Here is a 250-nt window from a genome sequence, read left to right as displayed (position 1 = left end):
AGAAAGCTCCCGTCTGGTAGAGATTTGGGCTCTACTGAGCCTACCTTTCTAGTTGAAACGTTGCAATTTGTACATCATGCGTAAGCTGTCAACTAGCGAGATGCGTTGTACTTGTTACAGAGCTGGTTACAGAGCTGGTCCACACTGCTATTATGAAATGACCCGAAATGTATGTAAGCTTGTCAACTAAAGCGGTCCGTGTTTAATAATAATAATAATAATGACTTGGATTTATATAGCGCGACAGCAC

This window comes from Notolepis coatsorum, assembly GCF_963971535.1.
Source record: "Notolepis coatsorum genome assembly, contig: SCAFFOLD_548, whole genome shotgun sequence".
NCBI lineage: Eukaryota > Metazoa > Chordata > Actinopteri > Aulopiformes > Paralepididae > Notolepis > Notolepis coatsorum.
This window is presented reverse-complemented; position numbering follows the sequence as displayed.